The sequence below is a fragment of the Diabrotica virgifera genome, chromosome 8 (genome assembly GCF_917563875.1).
Source record: "Diabrotica virgifera virgifera chromosome 8, PGI_DIABVI_V3a".
Taxonomy (NCBI): domain Eukaryota; kingdom Metazoa; phylum Arthropoda; class Insecta; order Coleoptera; family Chrysomelidae; genus Diabrotica; species Diabrotica virgifera.
Window position 1 is genome coordinate 93212417 of NC_065450.1, and position 9986 is coordinate 93222402.

At 31.8% G+C, this 9986-nt stretch overlaps 2 long non-coding RNA genes across 2 annotated transcripts; one reads left to right on the top strand and one right to left on the bottom strand.

Moving 5' to 3' along the window:
• The first annotated feature begins 2164 nt into the window (after positions 1 to 2164).
• LOC126890047 (uncharacterized) lies at positions 2165 to 2476 on the top strand. Its single transcript, XR_007700261.1, has 2 exons — positions 2165 to 2264; positions 2341 to 2476. It is a non-coding gene; the product is annotated as an uncharacterized LOC126890047 (long non-coding RNA).
• A 1883-nt stretch (positions 2477 to 4359) lies between these two features.
• Positions 4360 to 6570, bottom strand: LOC126890046 (uncharacterized). The gene is made up of 3 exons (XR_007700260.1): positions 5955 to 6570; positions 5798 to 5892; positions 4360 to 4621 (listed from the first exon to the last, which is right to left on the bottom strand). It is a non-coding gene; the product is annotated as an uncharacterized LOC126890046 (long non-coding RNA).
• Between the last annotated feature and the right edge of the window lie 3416 nt (positions 6571 to 9986).

A 9986-nucleotide genomic window follows, 5' to 3' on the forward strand; every position in this document is an offset into this window, starting at 1 on the left:
CCTACCTTTAAAGACATTACAAAAGACAGCAAACATACCATTGTAGGTTTAGAATTAGAGGAAATTGAAAATATTTTAAGTAGTTGAGTAAATGTTGTTTAAGTAAATGAATTTTGTACAAAATATACGATTTGATATTTTTTTGCCTAGAACTTATAGTTGTCTTTTACATGTTTACATATGGATGCCTCAGAAGTCAAACGGTGTAAGTCACATTCTCCCTAAAAATGACTTATGGGATACAACACTTATAATATAATATTATTATTTCCTTGTTTGTATTTATATGAATATGTTACCCATATTATAATAAATAGAGACACTTTATTTCATTTTAATAACTACTTATCCTTTCAGTTAAATACAACTTATTTTTACCTACATATTTCTTCTTAGAGAGGATATTTTTGTGATATGTGCAATCAGATGAAATTGCCAAGTCTTGCAGACGTGCAACATTTTATCAGTAGGGGTTTATTGAGAGTTAGAAATGAACTCTAATGCACTATTTTTACTGGAAATAAGCTATAATTTTCTATTAAAATCAGTTTACAATTCAAAACGTTAAACTAACTTAATTTTGAAGTAAAATTTTTGATAGTAAACTGTGTTAAGCACAAGAAAGTGACGTTAAAAAAATTAAATGTACAAAATGTATTAGAATTTAAAAAAAAGAGTAGTTCTTAATCAATGGTATTAGTTAAATCAACTTGTTTCTCTTGTTTTCACCACTTTCTCCTAGAGAGGATATACTTTTCTATAGAATAAGTGTTTAACATTTTTTTAATTATTTTTTAGAAGTTTCAATTATGTTGTTTATGTGTGGTTTATGTAAATATAAAAATTATTATATTTTAAATAAACATGGTTTTTGTTGTTTTTAACATATAATAACCTGTCATCTGTCATTTCTTCTTCTTTTTTAGCTGTCATCTGTCATTTCTTCTTCTTTTTTGGGCTGTTATCTGTCATTTCTTCTTCTTTTTTGGCTGTCAAGTGTCATTTTGTGAGAAAATAATTTGGTAGATTTTATCCTCCATCTAGTAGAATTTAGTAGATTTTATACCTAAATCTAGTAGAAAACGACGTTAGGTCGTTGGCAACCCTGGAGTATTCTTTGGTGTAAGCATCAGTTGAGCTGAGACTGACTGAGCATCAGTAAAGTTTGTAAACATAGAAAAAAGTGTTGTGTGATTTGGTAGAATGCGATCTTACCCTTCAAAAAATATGTCACGTATTTCAGCACCTGGAAAATTGGAAGGATACTACAAATCTGGCCTCCACATAAGTGGTCTGTAGCTTCGACATGATAGGTGTGAAATTTTAAACGTTCTTGCTGTTGATTGGATAGGAAGGGTAGCGTTATCTAGCCTCCACGCTAGGTACACCATAGCCTCCATACGGCACTTCCAATATTTAATATTATTTTATTCAAGTGGCCAATAAAGGTAAAACACAAACAACTTTTGTTTCTTAATTATTTATTTATACAATAATGTGACATTTTACATAGAAATACGAGTATTTAATTTCGATTAAATATATGTTTACTTGTTGAATTTATCGGCTGCACACAACAGCTGATCGGCCATTAGACTCAACAACAAAGCGCGAAATAAAATGTGTATTTTAAAACTGTTGGATAAACAGTACCTACAATCAGAAAAACTTACCTTTAAAAAGGTACTCGATTATGAAATAACAAAAATATCAAAAAACACGACTGAATATCAGCTTTTTATGGTGACACAAACTAAACACAAACACCAAACAAACACATCACATAACCGACCATATAAAATAAGTGAACGACAACGAACGAACGAACACAGATTACAGATTCACAGATAGCGCAGGATTTGTCAAAAGTCATGTTCCACCAATCACAATGCCGACATCAGCGCCTCTGACTAAACGGAAGGAAAATAAATACGATTACATGTTTTTTATTAGAGTTAGCGGGGCATGTTTGTATGTAAAGTCGTAGTCATGCCCCGCTCACTCTAATAAAAAACATGTAATCGTATTTATTTTCCTTCCATTTAGTCAGAGGCGCTGATGTCGGCATTGTGATTGGTGGAACGTGACTTTTGACAAATCCTGCGCTATCTGTGAATCTGTGTTCGTGTTCGTTCGTTCGTTGTCGTTCACTTATTTTATATGGCCAGTCGGTTATGTGATGTGTTTGTGTCACCATAAAAAGCTGATATTCAGTCGTGTTTTTTGATATTTTTGTTATTTCATAATCGAGTACCTTTTTAAAGGTAAGTTTTTCTGATTGTAGTTACTGTTTATCCAACAGTTTTAAAATACACATTTTATTTCGCGTTTTGTTGTTAGGTCTAATGGCTCCGTTCAGCTGTTGTGTGCAGACGGTGAAAAAATTCGACAAGTAAACATTTATTTAATCCAAATTACTCAATATTTCTATGTAAAATGTCACATTATTGTATAAATAAATAAGTAAGAAACAAAAGTTATTTGTGTTTTACCTTTATTGTCCACTTGAATAATTAAATATTGGAAGTACCCTATGGAGGCTATGATGTACCTAGCATGGAGGCCACAATACATAACGGAATAGTATTGTAACTGTATAATAAAAATCTGGGAGAGAGTTTCAGCGCCACCTGGGCAATGGTCCAAGCCGGCGGGAGATTTAAAAAATATCTTCTTCTTTTTCAAGTGCCGTGTCCGTTGAGAAAGTTGGTTATTAACGTTTCAAAAAAGTAAAATCTGAATTTTCGGCGGCAAATTCAAAAATTGTTCTGAATTTTAGTTTAGAGCGCCATCTGGTGAATGGGGTATAATATAGCCAGCTGAGTGGGCCAGTATTGGCGCCAAATTCAAAAAGTATGTTTTGAATGTGAATGGAAAATAAAATATAGTCGTAAAATAACAAATAAAAACTTATTCTATGCCAAAAAATATATTCTCTCGGAACAAAAAATATACACGGGTGCAAAATTAACCGGACACCTTAAAAATGGGTCATTTTTGATCGCTTGAATTTCCTAAACCTGTTGTCCGAGTTAGGTGATCTTTTTAATATGTTATAGCCTTATTATTTAACAATATCGCTGTAATAATATTGTTGCTAAACAGGTAAATCATTGTATACCCGGTGTACCAATGAGACTGTTTTTTTCTCAAACTTCGCACCAACCTGTGGAATATTCTAGCATTTATAAAATACTGAAATTAAGATCCAACTATAACCTCATGTTTTCTCAACATTTTGTTTTTTGATTCATTCGCTTACATTACACCATAAGTTAGGTACTTTAACAACTAGCCATGATTTTCATCAATACAGGGTGTTTTTAAATAAGTATGACAAACTTGAAGGGGCCAATCTGCATGAAAAATAATGACAGTTTGCTTTATAAACAGTATGTCCGCAAATACTTCATATCCGAGATAAGGGGTGTTGAAATTTTTCTTACAAACTGATGATTTATTTATTGCTTTAAAACCGGTTGAGATATGCAAATGAAATTTGGTGGGTTTTAAGACGTAGTTATTGCACATTTGTTGACATACAATTAAGAATTTAATATTCACCATTGGCGCGCATACGGGTAATATCACTGCTCATATTACCTGTATGCGCGCCAATGGTAAATATTAAATTTTTACTTGTATGTTAAAATCTGTACAATAACTACTTCTTAAAACCCACCAAATTTCATTTGCATATCTCAACCGGTTTTAAAGCAATAAATAAATCATCAGTTTGTAAGAAAAATTTCAACACCCTCTATCTCAGAAACGAAGCATTTGAGGACATAGGTTTATAAATAAAACTTTCATTATTTTTTCATGTAGTTTGAAGTTTGCCATACTTATTTAAAAACACCATGTATTGATGAAAAACATGGCCAATTGTTTAAGTACCACTTTTTTATGGTCCAACATAAGCGAATGAATAAAAAAACAGAACGTTAAGAAAACATGAGGCTATAGTTGGGTTTTAATTTGGGTATATTATAAATGCTAGAATATTCCACAGGGCGATGCAAAATTTAAGAAAAAATACAGTTTCATTGGTACACCCTGTAAATAATGAAAATTTAACTTTTACCAAAAATATTATTACAGTGATATTTTTAAAGAATAAGGCTATAACATTAAAAAAGCATTTAAATCGGACAACAGGCTTAGTAAATTCGAGACATCAAAAATGAACTATTTTTAAGGTGTCCGATTAATTTTGCACCCCAGTGTATATTTTTGTTCCGAGAGAATATATTTTTTGGCATAGAATAAGTTTTTATTTGTTATTTTACGACTATATCTGTTTTCCATTAAATACATTATAACTTTTGTCCTTTTGAAAACAAAAAAATTAAACAGATATTCTTAAAAATGTATTTATTTATGTAATTTACTTTATAAACTTATTTGAGCAATCAAAATTTGCATGGAATAGGGCTTTTCATTCACAGTCATTTGTTTACTAAAGCTAAAAGCCCTATTACAGAAGTATAATATCACAGATATAATTTGTAAGTGATTGCTGCTATTCTGGTCTTCGCCTATATCCTTGTGCAGGGATCCACGTTATACTCCATGGAAATGAGTCCCATTCTGAGCTTAGGCATCTATTCACCCTGACCTGCTAAATGATAAATTGAATTACTCACAAGCAAACAAGCAAAAAAAGTAAACCCACCTGCAGAGACTTGCATGCCCTTATGACCATTCAGGCATACAATTCATTGGGGTGAGAAGGATTAGTCTGAGTAAATCAGGAACCACTCCTTCGAGCCACAATGCTCCCCAGGCTTTCCTCCACCCCTCCCATAGCACGCTGATGCGCTATGGAAGGCTACTTTCATCAAAATGATTGCCATATGAGAGTCCCGGGATAAAGAACCCTCATATGAAATATTTACTGAATAATGCCAAACCGCATGAGGCGCTTTAATCTGCTACGTCTTAGATGACGTATGATGTCTGTGGTGTGTGTGTATAAATTATAAAAATATGTAAATACACTTAATTAAATCACAAAATGATAACATATCACAGACAATATTAAACATTGACAATTATTTGGCCACTTAACACTAAATCACAAAATGATAACATATCACAGACAATATTAAACATTGACAATTATTTGGCCAGGATGCCCTATGCTCCTTCAAGGAGTAACAGGATTGGATATACAGTAGAACCCCGCAAATCCGAACCAACGGAAAGTGAAAAAAATTAAAAAATTCAAGACAAAAACTTAAAAACATGTTTATTATAGAGAGTAAAAAACCAGAAAATTTAACAATGTAGGATTAATAGTTCTTTGACATTTTATAAAATTTCTTGAAAATGAATACATACTTTATATGTAGTGCTTATAATAATATTGTATATAGATTAAACATAAACTTACTTCGATTCTATTGTAGTCAACTTGATTCCAAAACCTGGTGAGAACGTTTTGTGACTCAAAATCAATGGCAATGAAAGCTTTGAATGATTAGTTAGGCTAATTTTCAGATAATCGGAACAGGCCCCCCTCCAGCATTTAGTTGGGATTTGCGGGGTTCTATTGTGTATTTAATATAAATTTAATATATTTGTATAAATTTTAATCAGGACTGAACCCAAATACCATTATAATTATCTTCATAATACTTGTATTAAAAATAAGGCAATTTTAGGAATACAAAATTACTAAAACTTAGGTAACCATTTTGAGGATTTTAAAATGTAGATATACATATTATCCTAAGATTCATATAATAACGTTAATACAAAATATTATGTGCTATGAGGTACAAACAGTTCTTACCTAGTGGCGGTAAAAATAAGCTCGGGATTGCGCTTCTGATAATTCCTCTCCTTCCAGATTTCACGTTTGGTAAAATGTCTTCTTCTTTAAAATGCCTAGAACAAACACGAAAACTGTTGTAAACATGAAGTTGTGTAAACATGAACTGTACACTTACTTAATTGATTCCTCTTGATAAGTTTCATCCATTCCAAGAACATGTTCATTTCATGTTGGGGATTTGGAAAACGTAATCGATTGCTTGTCCAGTCGGTACAACCAGGAACACATTTACGTATTATTTTATGTTCTTCCATTTCAATAATGGTAAAACACAGCCTTAGCTGGTCTTAGCTCAATTTTTAAAAAAACAACAAAGACAAAATCAAACAAAATGCAATTGCGTCGTACAATGGACCGTGATAGTGTGACGTCAAATTTTTTCAAACACGTTGTGTCTAGGTATACGCTAACGTGTACGCAAATAAAAATGTTAGGTAGAATTAAACGTCATAACAAATATTTTTCTATCAAACAAACACTAAACATATCAAAATAGCGTGTATCAAAATATACAGTCACTGCCCACGCTAAATAGTCACTGGCTTGATGAAGTTTAACTTTTTTATTTGCGTACATTTTAGCGTGTACCTAGACATAACGTGTTTGGAAAACTTTTTTTGACGTTTTGACGTCACGACTATCATGGTCCAATTGAAATTGTGGATTTTGTCATGTGATTAAAATCATCAAATCCCGCGAGAGCAAATGTGTCAGTGTCGTGTGTCATGTCAGTGAGTACTAGCGCCACTGCGAAAGGTCCAAAGAAGCTCCCCCCCTCCAGTGCCCAATAACAGTGTCTCCGTTTTTCCTGGTTATGAGATGTTAGCACCTCATCGATCGAATTTCGTAAAAATAATTATACCATCCTTTTGCTCACGGTTTGTACAGCAATGATCACTAGGTTTCAGATTTTGATCACCTGTAGTTTATTTTTTATTAAGGGTTCAAAATTCAAGGACGAAAAAAAAGATGTTGGCACCTCATTGATCGAAATCTTTAAAACAAATGACTGTATTCGATAGGAAATAAAGCTCTGAGCAATGATCACCTATTTTGAACATTGATCAGGCTTTTTTTGCACTGAAAATAATTATTAAAGTTGCAATAACATTACCACGCACGCGCAGTCCATTAAAAATTTTATATCTAACAGGAGCCCAGTTCTTTAGCGCGGTAAAAATTTTAAACCTACTGTGAAATCAGTGCCTTCCCGAGTTTTGCTAAATTACTATGTTACGGCTAGTATTTCTGAAATATATTTATACCATCTGAAAGTTAACAAAGTGCTCACGAAAGGACACACATTTCCAGGGTTTAGTCATTAGCAGATAATTTTGTATTAATTATTTGAAAAATTTTCAAGGACAGTCACTCTTCGATCTCATCAAAATTCTTGCAAGCTTTTTACTCTTCGAACGAATCTTTTTCTTACAGTGTTGCGCGATTTTGAATAAGTAATAAATTATAAGTTCTGACCTAGAAAACTCAGAATTGATTTTTTACATTATAATCACACAAAGCGGTTATAGTTAAATTTGTTGCTATCTAGAGAATGTAAAGATTATTCGTGATAATAAGAATTGTAATATATTTCTTTGTTGTGGATATTAGGACTAATATAATCCAAGGAGACTAAGTCAGATCACACTATTGGCAACTGAGCATCTTAAAACATATGTCTTATTATATGCATTGTTGTCAGGTCTAAAAGTTACTTTTTCTCTTAGAGTTTTTTATACCTACCTAATAATATTATAATTATTATACTATATTATATTATATTATATTATATTATGTTATATTATATTATATTATATTATAATAATTATACTATCATTTTTTAAAAAGGAATTTCTTTTTTTAAGCAATGATACTATTATATAAAACTGGTGATTTTTTCCTTCGCCATGCGACGGCGGATACAATCAATTGCCCTGTACAGTCGCTGCACTCAATTTTTTTCTGGCATCCTCTAATTTTATTTGACAACCAACGTTTTCTGACTCGTACTTTTTTTTTTATTTTATAACTATGAGAAAGACTGGATTGATTTGGCTAATTTTGATTTTGAAATATTTTTAAAAGTCGTGTTCTCACCATAGATATAATAACACAATAGATTAGGCCAGGTCCGAAAAATAGCCTAACGCGGAGAAGTTCTGGTCGGTGGTCTATTTATCTCTCTTTACCGGCGCTTAGCTTTCTCTCTCTAGCATATGATGGCTGCCGCTTCTGTGTCACTGTCGTTCCATTAAACCCACCTCTTGGTAGATACGCTCACACTCGCACGACAGACAAATATAGCTAGACTACTGTACTTAACCCGCGAGTAGTCGCGCCGTTAGATAGAATCTCACATTATATCCTTTTTCGCGATAACTTGATGAAAAATTTTGCAATTTTGAAAAAATTTCGTAAGTGCCTCGAGGAAGGGTGTAGTAATACGTAGGACCTTTTTTTATTTTTTTCTTCTTCTTCTTTTTGTGGAAATTATGGCTATGGGGACAGTAAATTAGCTTTAATAATTGTTATAAATAATATTTTTATTATCTGGACCAGAATAATATTTCATTGTTTATATAATATAATAGGTACAATAAAAAGTATTTTTCAACATTTACTCTGCGATAAAGTTTAAAATTCAAAACCCTCCAGTGATTGACAGACTCCTAAGCCTAAAAAGACTTTGGCCAGAAGACGAAGCTGCTAGGTCAATTCCAGAGAGTCGTCAATCGCCAATGGACGACACCTGCCACAAGCCAAGAACTTATACCATATAATTACGGGTGATTCCATTTCAAATCACTCAATTTTGGATCAAAAAAACTTTTGGATCTCCGATTTGTCTGAAAATTTGTATATATATAGCATCTGGGAGATGTAGAAATAAAACATTTAAGGTCGAATTGTCTTCTTCTTCTTTTCTCAAATTGTTATTTTAAGCGATTTTATCGTGATTTTGTATTTATTTAAACAAATTTGCATTTTCTATCGTAAAGTATCAATGGAAAACATACTATTTTAATACAAGGGACTCAAAAATGTCATTTATATGGCATTATAGGTATAGGTAACAAGTTATTTGGATTCAAAACAGGTTTTTGATCAAATTCTTTAGTGTAGAAAACGTTAAAATACCGTCATTTTCCTTCATTTCCAAAATACATCATAATCGATTTGGCTGAAAATTTGCCCACAGATAGCCAAAACATAGGACTTTAAGTGGTTAGAAGGATTTGAATTATATTACAATAATAAAAAAGTTACATGCAATATCATGGTCAAAAATATAGGCGGTTACTGTAAGTACAATTAACTCAGAAAATATCGACCTCACGACAAAAATTTTTAAAAAGAAATTGTAATAATTGTAAATACGATTTATTTTTAACAATTTCAGTTTCTACCATAGATATGTGCAAAAACGGTTCTCCTTTAAAATCAAGATGGTGGCTAACGTAACGGAGGAATTCATTCGCGATTTTAAATTTAGACTACTTTTGACCCCCCTAAAGATAAGAAAAATAAAATTTTGAGCAGCTCGGCATGCAAGGTCAAATGCTATCCCGACTGGACTAATTATACTTTTGAGTATTTTGAGTTTGTATTGTAATGTAATTCAATGCTCCTCCTAGCGGCGCCGCTTGGTACACTTCGCGTCATATAAAACTGGTACACTTTTTTTCCCAATGTAAACCTGTGTTCAGACTGACAATTATTGTTCGTGAATCACTTCGTTGTTGCCATCACAGATAACGCAAATACAAAACGCAAAGATAACGCAAAAAAATAACGTTTAAAATGTATATTTCGAATAATTGTAATACATATATTTAAATTACACACTTGTTCACTGTAAAAGTTATTCATTTTGTATTAATTTCAAATTAAATTTTTAATTTTTCCAGTGTGTTTTATGTATTCTACACAACTTAATGCAGTTTTGTCCTACAATTTACGAGAAACCAATCACACCTCTCGATTTGACATTAAACATAATAATTTAAAGTCATGCCAAGATTTATTATCTATCATTATTTTTTAATTGAAATATTTTTATAAATTATAATAAAAACCGAATCAATGTATGGATACTTAATTTAGATGACGGAAAATTACAATTGTTTTAGTTTTTAGTGTATTAAAA